This window comes from Ursus maritimus, unplaced genomic scaffold, assembly GCF_017311325.1.
Source record: "Ursus maritimus isolate PB19 unplaced genomic scaffold, ASM1731132v1 scaffold_36, whole genome shotgun sequence".
NCBI lineage: Eukaryota > Metazoa > Chordata > Mammalia > Carnivora > Ursidae > Ursus > Ursus maritimus.
The window spans coordinates 2,149,114-2,163,707 of NW_024426230.1; the positions used below are offsets into that span (position 1 = coordinate 2,149,114).

The 14,594-nt window shown below is 48.3% G+C and overlaps 1 long non-coding RNA gene across 4 annotated transcripts in view; it reads right to left on the reverse strand.

Annotated features, from left to right (window-relative positions):
- The window catches only part of LOC103679272, a 137,258-nt gene that overhangs the window by 115,201 nt on the left and 7,463 nt on the right, over positions 1–14,594 (reverse strand). The window lies entirely within an intron of this gene.

Consider the following 14,594-nt stretch of genomic DNA (forward strand, 5'->3'; position numbering starts at 1 on the left):
CTGAAACGCTTCAGAGGATTCCCATTGCCTGGAGGACAAAGTCAAACCTAGCAGCACAGCACACTTTGTCAGTGTTCGTACTCACGGGATCCGGTCCCCATCAGACAGCCGGGCCTCGTCTGCCACCCTTCTGCCGCCCGCACGCAGGCCGCAGCCCCCTCAGCTCCCTGTAGCCCGTTCCCCGCTCCAAGATTCATGCAAACCCATATCCTCTCTCTGGAAGCCCCTCCCTCTGGGAGACTCCTGGAATTTTCTTCAAAACAAATGAAGTCTCCTCTTCTGCCTCCCTCCCCTGACACAGTTGATTCCTCCTGCCTTTTCACAGGTGGCCGTACAATTTCCATGCCCCTCCGTCTTCCAGGGGGCTGCCCACCCTGGAGGAAGGCGTAAGTAAGCAGGCAACTTCATTCACTCATTGACCATTTGTCCATGATGCCTGCTCTCTGCGAGGGCCTTCCAGACATCCCACCCAGCCCTCCCAACAATCTCAAGTGGCGTTGCAGTGTGGAAGAAAAGGAAGAACACAGAAGACCGGCAGAGGCTAGCCCACGGGGTCGCTGCCTAAGGGCCCCACAGGACATCCCTTTGGAGAAGTCGCCATGGCTGAATGTCTTCCTCGCAAGCTTACAAGCTCAGACGTCTGATTCTGCCTGCACAGAGAGAGTAGGCCAGCATCTCAGAGTCTAAGCTCCCAGAGGGCCACGTGGATGAACCACAGGGCCAAGTGAATCATCTTCCACAAGCACCTGCCCCCGGCCAGGCGCTGCGTGCTTTCACGCACGAGTCCCCACTGGTAGGAGGCAGGTACCGTTAGTATCTCCATTTTACGGATGAGGAAACAGAGGCCCAGGAAGGTCCAGTCCCCGGCCCAAGGTCACCGGTTAGGAAGTGGCAGAGCCAGAACTTTTTTTTTTTTCTTTTAGCCTTCAGCTTTTTACTGAACAGGTTCCAGAGGGGGGGTTAGTCAGACAGACCAAAGTGCACGGCCTCACGGGACCCCTCAGATTCTTCTTTGCATCCACTCTCTCCCCGGCAGGGACAGCCGTGGGGCAGGAGCCCCCGCTGAGGCGGCGACACGACGGTCACCTTGCTGCCATGCGGGCTGACGGCCCAGGAGAGGCTGCTGAGCTCCCAGACGAAGGCCCTGGAGCGGCGTGCAGGGCAGCACTGCGGGCCCAGGGCTAGTCGCAGAATGCAGCAGCGCCCTTGCCCAGCGGGGCCTCAGCCTCCTCGGAAGGCCGCTGGAGAGAGGGGAGGCAGAGCTGGAATTTGACCCTGGTTCCGAAGTTGGTGTTTTTAACTATTTGGGTGAACAGGAGAAACAACTCCCAAGGGAACCAGTTGTTCTCACCCTCCCGTAGGAAGTTTTATCCTCCCCGTGGGGCAGGCTACGTGGGAAGGCAAGGAGTGCCACGAGAGGGTTCCCTGGTGAGCACGTGACCTTGACTCGAATGTTCGATGGGGTCAGAGTGGTCAGAGGCATCCCTTTGCACACAAACACTACGCCAGTCCCTCGCCTGAGCAGCGCCTAGCCAGCGTGGACCCCTGCCACTCCTCAGGGCGCTGTGGCTCCTCCGCTCTTGTTCGAACGACTCGGTATCTGTATTCAGGCTTCAGTCCATCTCAAGAGGCCTGAGAGTCTTTCTGCCTCCTCCAAGGGACTTGGCGCTTCTCTGCTTTGGTCTATTTTATGCTGATTTTCTAGCTCAGAGAGCACTTAGCTCCCCGTTTCCAAATTCGTGCGGGTGGCCTCAGTGTTGCCTCCCCATTCTGCCTCCAGGTAATATGAACCCATATTTGAGGATGACAAAACAGGGACTAAGGTCACAGAGCTGGTTTCCAAAGCAGCACTTGAACCCACATGAGGCGCTCTGTGCTCAGCAGGGAGTCTGCTGGAGATTCTCCCTCTCCTTCTCCCCTGCCCCTCCCCCTTGCTCACATGCACAATCTCTCTCTCTCTCTCATAAATAAATAAATAAATAAATAAATAAATAAATAAATAAATATAAATAAAATAAATAAATAAATAAATCTTTGGGGAAAAAAAGCTCTGCTGCTCCCCTACTGCCTGTGGCCCTGGATCCTTGGGCCCAGCCTGGAGCGTCTGCTTCCTCCTGCTTCACCCTGGCCTCAGCACCCCGCCCCAGGACCCTCCCCTTGTTCCAAGCCTCCGTGGTGTCCCCACTTCACATCCCCAGAGGCTCTGGACCCACTCCGTGCCCTACCCCCTGGTTTCCATCTGCACCAACCGCAGGCGTAGACCTGGCCTCCGGTGCCACTCGGCCCACACCGCCCTCTGCTGGCCGTCGGCAGCATTTGCACTGCCCTTCTGGGGCTTTGTCACCGGCTCTACTCACCTTCACCTTCCATACTGCAGCTCTCTGTTCCTTGGCCCTCAACCCCAAGATCTGACCCGATCTCCTCCGCTTCAGCTGGACTCCCAGGCAGACCCACTCCCTCCCGGTGCCCTCTGTCTAGCTTCAGCATGGCTTCCACTCCCCACCCTTACAATGATTTGGCACACTGACTAAATGCTCTGCGTTTTCCAAGGCCATACTGATTTCAACTATTCTGTCCCATCGTCAGACCACTTGGCCCAATTTTTGGATCAGAAATAGAGTCAATGGAGATTTATTGCACCTGGATATCATTTTCGTAATTGGTGCCACACGCACAGGATACAAAATTCAAAAGGCATCAAAGAAGATAGAGGGCAAATGAAGTCTCTTCTTAGCCCTGGCCCCCAGGTCCACAGGCCCCCAACTCCCCTGTTGAGACCCTGTGACTGCGAGCAGTTTCTCATCCTTTCGAAGAGCCCACAGATCTCCGACCTGGATGAGACTGGCCATATTTCAGCAACAGCATTGGCAATTTCTTAATCATTTATAAATTAAAAATTATTTAAAGAAAGAAATTAGAAAGCTCAGCTTCAATCCCACTCACTAAATAAATTCATGTCATTTCTCTAAACTGCATTCTAATTTTTATCTATATGCACGCGTTTTTCATTGTTTAATCACGGTAATGTGAAAAGTTTAGATCTACTCCCATTGCTAATTTCAAATACACGTTTCATTTTCATTATTTTTAATGGTTTACGTAATATTCATTTCACTTAAAACCCAATTATCAGGCTTTTATCTCAAGTTTTAACAATTATAAATAATATCAGTATAATGACCTATAACTTTCTTCTTTGAATTATGGCTTTAGAATAAGTTCCCAGAGTGGTAATATTGAGTGCAAGGGACAGTTTCTGTCACATTTATCCAAATAGCTCTTAGAAAGTTGACAGAAGTTTGCAATGCCTCATACAGAAATGAGGATACATCTTACTTTCATTCCATAAAATACAATAATTATAATTATCAACCAAAAATGCTTCCTCATACTGTTCTCGCTTAAGTATTTTTGTAATAGATAACTCAGGTCAAGACCACCTGTTTAGGTTTCTGTGTTTCACGTAGACTTCTGTTAGAAGCCGTCCTCAGAGCTAACTGGAAAAAGGTGACCGGTTGGCTTTCTAGGACCTTGGAGAGGTGTTTGTGGCGCCCCACAGAAAGGGCAGTTTGGCAAGGTCATGAGTGAATGGGCACACTCTCATTCTCTCTCTCCCTCTCTCTCTCGCCCCATCCTTAGTGATATTGTTCCATATCCACCAACCTCTTTTTATGTTACTAGAAAGGGCAATAGTCTTTCCAATTGACATTCTTTTAAAAGTGATCTCTTTGAGTGTCTTTGCAGATGTATTTTCCTTAGCGTGTAAAATGTGTACCTAAGACCCTCCCACTTTGGACAGCGAGACTTGGACTTGAACTTGGACTATGCACTCACTAGTTATATCTCTTGAACAAATCATTCAGCCTCTCAGAGGCTAATTTCTTTTTTTTTTTTTAAGATTTTATTTATTTATTTGACAGAGATAGAGAGAGCCAGCGAGAGAGGGAACACAAGCAGGGGGAGTGGGAGAGGAAGAAGCAGGCTCATAGTGGAGGAGCCTGATGTGGGGCTCGATCCCAGAACGCCGGAATCATGCCCTGAGCTGAAGGCAGACGCCCAACCGCTGTGCCACCCAGACGCCCCTCTCAGAGGCTAATTTCTATGAGTAAAAGGAGAGAAAAGAAGATCTGTCCACCTCACACCATTGTTGTGAAGGGCCATGAGAAGACGCAGGAGCGTGAGAACTGTGTTGTAAATGGCAGTTGCTCTTGAAATGTTCTAAGGACTCTATGAGACCGTTTGATTCTTCTCGCTTCAAATCTCATCTCTTATTGGTTCTGGGGGAAATATTATTGCATTTGTAACTATTGACTTAGTGCCCTCTTTTTTGTCTGCTAATCCAGGAAGTCTGACTATGCAGAAATTGCGAGGCAGAGCTCCATTCCCCAGAACGGCCCTCCAGAAATGCTTCATTTCTTAGTTTAGTTTCTTAAAATTCTGGATATATTGCTCAAGGGTTTTTCTTGGGGTTTTTTCTCAACCAATTTAAGTGCAATTTCTGCTTTGTGCAGCCCAAACAACACCCTCAGTTTGTCTTTTGCAATGATCGTTATCTTCATTCTTTTTAATTCTGATCCTCTCTCCCTTGAGAGGACATGGTATCCACTTCATTTCTCTGAAAAGAGGCTCCAACCGTTTTCTGAATTCTGTGTGTGGCTCCCTGTGGTCGCTCTTTGTCAGGGTTAATTAAAACAAAGTTTTTGTATGTTCTCTCTTCTCTTTTTTTGAGTGATGACACTTTTTCAGGGAGGTCACATTAATTTTTCCAGCTTAACGCATTCTGCCTTAAGTTACCCTAGTGACTGAGATCTGCTGCATTACTGAAAATTCTTTAGTAAGGTTTCTGGTTGATTTTTTCTTTTAAAGATTTTATTTATTTATTTGACAGAGAGAGAGACAGCCAGCGAGAGAGGGAACACAAGCAGGGGGAGTGGGAGAGGAAGAAGCAGGCTCATAGCGGAGGAGCCTGATGTGGGGCTCGATCCCAGAACTCTGGGATCACGCCCTGAGCCAAAGGCAGACGCTTAACGACTGAGCCACCTAGGCGCCCCTCTGGTTGATTTTAATAGAATTTGTGATTAGGAGTTTCATTGGGCTTCTATTCACTCCACCATCTTCCTGGATAATTTCCCTACCCTGTCAGGTCTTTCTATCCTCTGGTTCAATAGAGTCTGGAAAGAACCCAAGGACCAAAGATGGGATTAGAACCAGAGAGACAAACATTTTCAATAGAAAATTAGAAAATGCCTTTTTGTGCTTTGCTGCTGCTGTCAAGGTTCATGCTGGGCACAAGAAAAAGGGAGCAAAGATGGAGCACTGAAATAAAATCTTATCACAAACCCCTTAATAACTCGATGTATTAGCTGCATTCCTAAAGTTTCTAAACCTTCCAGGCATCTTGCAAGCAGCAAAGGCTATGTTGGTTTCTCTAGCTACAAATGAGGGAAATGCTAAATTATTCCCAAGGTCTTTTTCTGGCTCTGAATTTCTTCAACATTAAATAATATTGAAGCTGTAGGTTCAGGCACTCATTGATGTGACCAGAATTATCCCCACTTCCTGCTACCTCACCTTCAAAATGCCCACGTGCGTGTGTGTGTGCGTGCGTGTGTGTGCGCGTGCGTGTGTATGTGCGTGTATGTGCGTGCACACACGAACACCTACTCTGATTTCCTCATTAGTAAATTTTTCAAATCGACTGTTATTAAACGTAAAACGAAACCGCGAAAGGGACAGTAAGGGAACTGCATAGGAAGCTGGTCTCTCTGGAATCATGGCAGCTCTGCTCCCCCAGACCTGCTCCAACACATGAGGTGCCTTAGAGCCCACAGGACAGCACCCACAGCCCAGCATGGCGGAGGCACCAAGTCTCCACCCAGTCCGCTCTCCGAGGGGCAGCCCTGCGGCCCTCTGGTGGACACACTGTGGAATCGCAGCCTTCCACGCCTTGCGAGGGCACAGGAGCCCCCCGTGGGAAGAAAGCCTCTGGTGGTTCTGCCCGAGTGACCTGAAACCCTAACCAAGGGCCCACCCGTGAAGGACAGGCTGGGTCTTCGCCTCAGAAATGGTGGACTTGTGTCATTTGGAGGCACGCTATCCTTCCAGCTGTTAGATCTGAGGCTCAAGAAAACTAGGTTGGATTTCACACTGGGCGATGTTGAAGGGCCTACCTCGTTACTAGTATTTTGGGTAATCCCCAAAGTAAGAGAACATTTTTTTAACTCAGAATGAAGTTTCTGGGCCCAGGGCTCTTGTCTCTCCTTTGAACTTCTGTTACTCTTAGTTTACACAAGCCAGACTCATGGGTCGAGAAGACACCTGTGGCAGCTACTAGGAGAGAAGTGAGGGGTGGGAGAGGTTTGACAGCCTGTGGCTGGGAGGGCGTGGCTCCCTTAAACAGTGATCGGCCAATAACAAGGCGTGGGCCTTTGCCTATTCAAATCATGTCAGCAACAAATACTTGTTATTCACTTTGTGCCAGTCATGGCTATTTGCTCTCAGATCTCTTCCGTGTGCTCTGCAAACACTGTTCCCTGTTTACCCTCGCCAACTGCCTTCCAGCTGGAATGGCCAGCAGGAGGCCCTAGCAGCAGGGGAGAGGCTGGGAAGTAAGAGAAACCAGATTATGTTTTCCATCCCTCTCTCCGTATTTTAAGCATCATTTTCCTGCCGTGGGCCCACCTCCTCACCAGACAGCCCCTCTCTGCAGGGTCCTGGGCAGTCCCTGCCGTAGTAGAGCCTCGGCTTCGGACTCTAGCGACACGACACCATCCCTCCCCTGGGTCCTTCGAGCCTTGGTGGTCGCGGCAGCTTCCTTCGGGTGCTGATAGCTGGTTGTTTCTTCAGCCCATTCAGCTTCTTTTTTTTTTTTTTTTAGATTTTATTTATTTAACAGAGAGAGACAGCCAGCGAGAGAGGGAACACAAGCAGGGGGAGTGGGAGAGGAAGAAGCAGGCTCCTAGCGGAGGAGCCTGATGTGGGGCTCGATCCCACAACGCCGGGATCACGCCCTGAGCCGAAATCAGACGCTTAACAACTGCGCCGCCCAGGCGCCCCAGCCCGTTCAGCTTCTGAACTCCGTCCCTAACGTGTGTGATCCATTCCGTGTTTTCAATCCCAGCTGTGACGTGGCCAGGACGATGCTGTTGTACTTGGGAAGAGGGATAAGGCAGTGAGCAGGACGGGCTCAGTCCCCCACCCCGTGCTGCTCAGTCGATCAAGGAAAACAAATACTAAATAAACAATCTCAGTGTTAAGTATCTCAAAAGGGATTTGCACAGGAATGTGGCGCAGAGAGACCTGATCTAAAATCAGAATAGGGGCGCCTGGGTGGCTCAGCCGTTAAGCGTCTGCCTTTGGCTCAGGGCGTGATCCCAGCGTTCTAGGATCCAGCCCCACATCCGGCTCCTTGCTCGGTGGGGAGCCTGCTTCTCCTTCTGCCTCTGCCTGCCACTCCCCCTGCTTGTGCTTTGAACCCCAATTACTTATAGTGTCTTTGAACCCCAATTACTTATAGTATCAAAACCCATGACTCAAGAACTCATGATGGGTGGACGCCTGGGCGGCTCAGTCAGTTAAGTGTCTGCCTTCGGCTCAGGTCATGATCCCAGGGTCCTTGGACAGAGTCCTTGCTCGGTGGGGAGCCTGCTTCTCCTTCTGCCTCTGCCTGCCACTCCCCCTGCTTGTGCTCTCTCACTCTCCCTCTGACAAATAAATAAAATCTTAAAAAAAAAAAAAAAAAAGATCATGATGGGTCAGTTATGGTAACTGAGTCAGACCAAGAAAAAGAGGGAGCCCAGGCGTTGCTTGAGACTCTGGGCTCCATGAGAAAATGAAGCCCTAATGCCCTAGGGCATCTATTGTATGTAATAAACTACCCCCCTTTTAGAGTGGTATGAGCTACGAGCTACGTACCATCCTTGGGAGAACTGAGAAAGTAGTCACCCAAATAATATTCTATAGACCTCAATTCTCTTCTGGAGCCCCTGTTGAGGAAGGCCGGCCCAAGAGCAGAAGCTGGTTCCAGTAATACTTCTGTCACTCTCTTGAACCTGTCTAGTTCAAAGGACCACACACGAATGATTACACTCACAGCATTAGCACTAGTCTGGAAGGAGTTTATTTTAAGAATATGGGTATAATAAAGGCATAGTGAGAGAACCTGGAAAAGCAACCAAAGGAGCCCCCAAGAAGTCCACACCCTGGCCTCCTGATGGCCTTTTATCTTCCTTCTGCACGTGTGAGACCCAGCAGATGCTTATCAACTTAACAAGGTGTCCATTCAACGAACCAAACCCATTCAATTTTGACAGAAAACGAACAAAAACATTAGACCTATTTTTATCTGACCGGATCACCTTTGCAGGGTCCATTTTCTGGAGAGATCTCCATAGGAACGCCTACTCCCAACTACCCCCACAGAGCCTTGTAGGCAGGGAGGGGACTGAGACGCTGGAGTGAAGAACGGGTGGGGCATGGGAGGCAGGATTGTGTTATCCGCCTAGAACCTCCAGAACCCTCCCTGGGGCCAGGGAGAGCTTGGGGGGGAGGGCGGGGGAGAGATGCAATGGAGGGCTGGGAAAGAGGCGCAGATAAATAACACTTAGTTTAGCACTTTTTTTTAGCAGTTGTTTTCGGGATGTTTCATTGACATGTCCTAGCCCCTCAGCTAGATTTAAATTCCTTGCGTGCAAGGACTAAGTTCATGCCGTAAATCTTTAATCTCCTACAGTGTTCAGCACGGTGCTCCTCCTGCAGATGCTTAATCAGCATACTGTTGATTAATTAGAATCTGCTTTGGGTAAAAAATGTGCATCCTTGCAACAATTACAGTATGAGATTTATGTGAAAGTACCGCATGAATATTACAAAGTTTAAAATACTGAATACTCGGGCACTAGGAGCCAGCCCGCCCCACCGTGCCTCATGGGAGCCACCCCACCCCACCCGAATGTCCCACACAGATAGAACCCTGAGCTAGGGACTCTCTCCTCACCACTGGATTGAGCAGAGCTGCCCCTGGAGACAGAGCCGAAAGGCTTCTTTCTCACTTAATTTTCCAGAAACAGCAGTCAGGATGGAAACTGAGGACAAAACTAACCCCCACACACATTCCACCCCTGCTCTGCTCCCTCAAGTCGAAGCTTCCTCTTGCCCCACCCCCATGTGGGTGCCCACACCCGCTTTACGGCTGAGTTCTAGAGTCTCACCGTATCAGGAACCAGCTTGTACTGCCTCCCCCAGGGTTGGCAGCTCAGCTGGGCGGGGGTCTGGTACTCTTCTGCGGTCTTGGAACCGGTGAGATCTGACTGCGCATTTCAGGCCTCGCAGGGTCCTGCCCCTGGCATGGCTCCCCGGGCATGGCTCTCGGACTGGTCAGCCTAGAACTTGGGTAGTCAACACCTTGGGGGGAATATGATACTGACTCTCACAACCCAAACTCACATGAAATTGACTGAGTCTCAAAAACCAATGGAGTAGATTTCAGCGGGGAACGTTACCTCCCAGTGATGAGAAACGGTGTTAGCCGGGACCCACACCTCGTACCCGGAACAACCATCGGAAAGCAGCGGAACGAATGCAGAATCAGCTGGGAGGGAGTTGGCTGGTGCTGAAGGATCCTTCAACCAGACCTTGACCGTCCTAACAAGCACCCACCTTCCACACTGCAGCACACCTTTGGGGTGACCAAGATGGCCGCATCTACCAGAAAACATGGCTTTCCCCCGGGACAATACTAGAAACCCTATAAATTCTTACCTCACAGCTGTCTTTCGCCAAAACCTCATAAGCTGACCTCTCCTTCCTTTTTCCTTAACCATTCCATTGAATTTTCAATATTATCTTAGCTCTTTACTAAATATGGACCCAATCTTACATCATGTACTGACAACTAAGGATCTTCGACTGACACCACAATGGCAGGGCTCCCGAGGCTTTGCTGGGGAGATGGGTGTCTTGCCCTTTCTTTGCTCTGCCTTCCAGAGTTCATCTCCGCTGCACTTAGGGAGCTGGTGCTCTTTTCTCTCCACTCATGGCCTCCAGGGGACTGCGGCAGCCAGGTCTGCCCTGGGACCTCTACTGATCTGACCAACAGAAGCTTGTCTGACCTCTTTGCTCGGTCTCATTGGCTGTTGGGGATCATGGTGATGTGTCATCCTCCCTTCCTTTAAGGGTCCTGCATTTAGCCCCCCTGGGGAAATGCAGAGCAATTCTGAACACCCCATCTCTCTCCACCGAAGGCCAGAGCTCTGGGATGAATATTCTGCCGTGCAGTCAGGCATACCCTCTGGCTCTGCTCCAAGGCAAACTTGGTCTTCCTATTTCTGCCAGTCTGCAAAAAATGAACACTCAACCATCATGACCTTTATACCATATTTATCAACCTTAGCAAAGGGAAATCTGGACTTTGAAAGCTATTCGGCAGGCTTGACTGCCCAAAGAAGTTCAAAGCCCAGCCTAACCAATTGTGTCAAAGTTGATGGTGTTCTCTAGGCCCATGACTAATGCATTTTTATTCAATATCTTTTAAGTCGCTGTACTCAAATAGGCAATAAGACCTGGAAAATGATCCGCAGTTCTGAATTTGGAGCGCCCAGGAAACTTTCCAGCTCAGTGAACTCTACACAAATAGAGACAGCTTAATGTGCTATAGGACAGTGGCTTTCAACCTTTTTAGCTTCCCAGGAAGAAATGCAAGTTAAACGGCAACCCGATATACAGACACCCACACGCACGCACACGCACACATGCTCACACCTCTACGTCACCGAAACAGAGCTTTCTTAAAGAGATTTATTTATCTCTTTCTTTTTTTTTTAAGATTTTATTTTTATTTATTCGACAGAGAGAGAGAGCCAGTGAGAGAGGGAACACAAGCAAGGGGAGTGGGAGAGGAAGAAGCAGGCTCATAGCGGAGGAGCCCGATGTGGGACTCGATCCCATAACGCCGGGATCACGCCCTGAGCCGAAGGCAGACGCTTAACCGCTGTGCCACCCAGGCGCCCCCTATTTATCTCTTTCTGAAAGAGATTTATTAAGAGATATTTTCAGGGAAAAGAGTTAGAGGAGGTGAGGAGGCTAGGCCACGTAAGGTGCAATATCGAGCCAAGTCACGCAGAGGGTAATCTGGACTTAGGGGGGCTTGGGGGACACTGTGGGTCACACCTCAAAGGCATCTCAGGGAGAAGACAAAAAGAATTAGAGTGTGTGTATCTCATTCCCAACGGTCTTTGGTTAAGGGCCGTGGAGGGAGGGAAGGGACATTCTTAGGCCCCTGGCTCTCCCGTACCTTCCAACAACATCCTGCCTTTGGGGAAAGAGCAGGCCCTGGATTTCCCCTGCCCTGCACGGAAGTACAGAGATCCCAGGGGACGCGGGCAGAGGAGAGACTGCTACGTTTTCTGCTCTGGTTTTTCATTGCTGCGTTTTGGTTTTTTATTTGCTGGCCATGGATTTGCATCTCAACGCAGCCCCTTAGGATCTGTTATTTTACCTGCTTGAGGCTTTTCCTCATTCCTAAAATGAGAATAATAATATCAACTTTGCTCGCGGTGATAAGAATCAGAATTGACACAGATATCCCTAGCAAATAGTAGGCGCTCAACTTGTAGCTATTATGGTCAATAAATGTATCCTCAAAATGACTCCAAAGAGTAGTACAAAAATTTCCTTATGCTCTTGACTGATTTCAAGACACGCATGCATAAAAACCCAAGGGGTGGAGTACGGGCTCCTTTGCAGAAGTACCAACGGGGCGTCTGCACGAATATTCACCACTTCCTGCCTCCGTGTCTTTGTTTTTTGTTTTTTTTTTTTTAGATTTTATTTATTTTATTAACAGAGAGAGAGACAGCCAGCGAGAGAGGGAACACAAGCAGGGGGAGTGGGAGAGGAAGAAGCAGGCTCACAGCAGAGGAGCCTGATGTGGGGCTCGATCCCATAACGCCGGGATCACGCCCTGAGCCGAAGGCAGACGCTTAACCGCTGTGCCACCCAGGCGCCCCTCCATGTCTTTGTTTTTTATTCCCTTTGACTAATGAAGCTCATTAAAGCTCCTCTTAAATGTCTCTCTTTCATAAAGCTTTTCCAGACCACCCGAACTAAAAATACTCTCTCCCTCCTCTGAATTGCCATGCCATTCTATTTGAAATTATTTTATGGCACTTTTTCCACTTTCTTTTTTCCTCTCTGCAATAGCTATTAAAATCCTGACTTGGGAACAGATAGACAAATCAATGGAATGAGATAGAATCCAGAAATAGGCTCAAATACATATGGGAATAATGAAGAAATCAAGACGTGGAGGAAAAAACTCCAACAGGGCTGAGATAACTGGCTAACCATTGGGGGAAAAGGTTAACCTGGGTCTCTATTTCACTTCTCATACAAACACAAATATCAGATGGCCCAAAGATTTAAACACACACACAAATATTGAATAACTACATGAAAACATGTATTTCTTTATCCTCTTGGAGTAAGAAAGGCCTTTCTGAGCATGACATAAAACTCAGAAGCCATAGGAGAAAAGATAAATAAATCTGAGTCCATAAAAATCTAAAACACCTACATGACATTAAAAAGACATAAATTCAACAGTCAAACTGAGAAAAATATTTGCAAGTCACGACAATCAAACAGTTAATGTCCTTTCATAAAGAGTTTATAAGACTAGATAAGAAAACAGAGTAAACAGGGGCGCCTGGGTGGCACAGCGGTTAGGCGTCTGCCTTCGGCTCAGGGCGTGATCCCTGCGTTATGGGATCGAGCCCCACATCAGGCTCCTCCGCTATGAGCCTGCTTCTTCCTCTCCCACTCCCCCTGCTTGTGTTCCCTCTCTTGCTGGCTGTCTCTGTCTCTGTCAAATAAATAAATAAATAAAATATTAAAAAAAAGAAAAAGAAAACAGAGTAAACAACCCAATAAAAGTGGACAAAGGACACGAATAAGCAGTTTATGAAACAAGAAATACAAATACCTGTAAACATATGAAAAGATATTCAATCATCTTAATAAAGAAATGTAAATTTAAAAAAAAATGTTTTCACCCAGATAGGCAAAAATTAAGATGTTCGGTGAAACTACACGCCAGGAGGCTGTGAGGACCCGGGCGCCATCCCACTGAATTGCCCTTTAGGAAGGTTCCCTGAGACCAGAGAAGGGCAAGCTTTTCTGGAGGGCAACTGACAATTTCTATCAAATGCCAAAGGTACATATCCCTGGCTTAACGACTCAACTATTGACGTGGGTTTAGTATGAGTTCTCCTAGCTATGTGTACAAAGATGCTATTGCAACATCATCTGTATTCGAGAAAAGTCAAAAACAACTAAAAACAACAGGGGACTGGCACATGATAGTCCATCCAGATAATGAAAGAAGGAACAAGAATGAAGTGGATCTGTATGGCCCTGCTAGTCAAAGATCTCCAAGATACACCAAGCAGGTTAAGCAGCGGACGCCCCCACACACACACTGGCACACGAATGAGTGCACATAAAAAATGAACACTGAATAGGGCCTTTGCTCTAGTTAACTGTATTGCATCAGCGTCAATGTCCCGGTCTTGATATTGTATTACAGATGTCACCTCTGTAAGGTGTCGTCACTGGGGGACACTGAAGGCAGCATACCCTGGGACACTAGGTCCTACTTTGGAGTCTGTCAATGCTTCAAAATAAACAGGTTGTTTTAAAAAACAAGGTGCAGAATGTATGCATCGCGCGATTCTTTATAAGAAGTATCAGAAGGTAAGAACCATCCCGACGTCATTACATTCAAAATGAGTGGGTAGAGCGTTCACAACCAGAAGGACAAACACACCCATGCCCTTCACTCCCAAGGGTTTGCTTGAGACAAAAGGATAATTAATGCTTCCCCATTTCCTTTGCAGAAATTAAAAGGAGTGCCGTTTAGCTCAAGAATTTGATCTGGATTCCAAATCGAATCCATGGGGCGCCTGGGTGGCACAGCGGTTAAGCGTCTGCCTTCGGCTCAGGGCGTGATCCCGGCGTTGTGGGATCGAGCCCCACATCAGGCTCCTCCGCTATGAGCCTGCTTCTTCCTCTCCCACTCCCCCTGCTTGTGCTCCCTCTCTCGCTGGCTGTCTCTATCTCTGTCAAATAAATAAATAAAATCTTCAAAAAAAAAAAAAAAAGAATTTGATCTGGCCCAACAAAGGAGAAAGCCCTCAGAAGCAGACTGCTGGGTCCTTTGGCAAGGCTTGTGACGGGGCTTATTCCCTTCATAGCACAGGCCTCGTACACTGTTCTGAAAGCAAGGTAAAGGAACCGAAACTGCTTTGCATAATAATGTCAAATGTTATCTCCAGAGAGGGCAGGCTGGCACCTCTAGGGACACGGCTCTCTTTCTTAATGTAGCTTTGGGTAGCATTGTCCCTGAGAATGGCTGCTGGTTCTTGGAAGGATGTGTGTGTGTGTGTGTGTGTGTGTGTGTGTGTGTGTGTGTGTGTGTTCAGTTCCTCACAGGAAAACGGAATACCTCAGGAGAGGCAAGGGGACATGTGCTCGTCTCACCCTGCCAGTGAGATCTCACGGGAAACACGTGGAGTTCCAGAACCAGGCTTGCACTATCG